We start from the raw sequence: 352 nt of genomic DNA on the forward strand, positions 1-352 counted from the left end.
AATGAAACAACTGATAGGCTCTAGCAAGGATTCACTTTATTGATTATCAAATATTAAAATCATACTTCTATTACTTTTATATTCTGAAAACAATGAACAATATTTCAACCATAACAAGAATAGACTCGAAACAACATTGACATGATGAAACTAGATACATTTTTATTGTCAAATTTCATAACAAACCAATAAAACCTTAAATTACATTCAAACTATATTCCTCTGGGTGAATATTATGTACTGACAATGAACCTAGTCACTTTTACACAAGACAATCTTTACAGTCTTCACAAATACGAATTTAAATATTGACAAAATTATACAAATGAAGCACAATTACTTCCTTCTTAAA

The sequence above is a fragment of the Penaeus monodon genome, chromosome 29, assembly GCF_015228065.2.
Source record: "Penaeus monodon isolate SGIC_2016 chromosome 29, NSTDA_Pmon_1, whole genome shotgun sequence".
NCBI classification, from domain to species: domain Eukaryota; kingdom Metazoa; phylum Arthropoda; class Malacostraca; order Decapoda; family Penaeidae; genus Penaeus; species Penaeus monodon.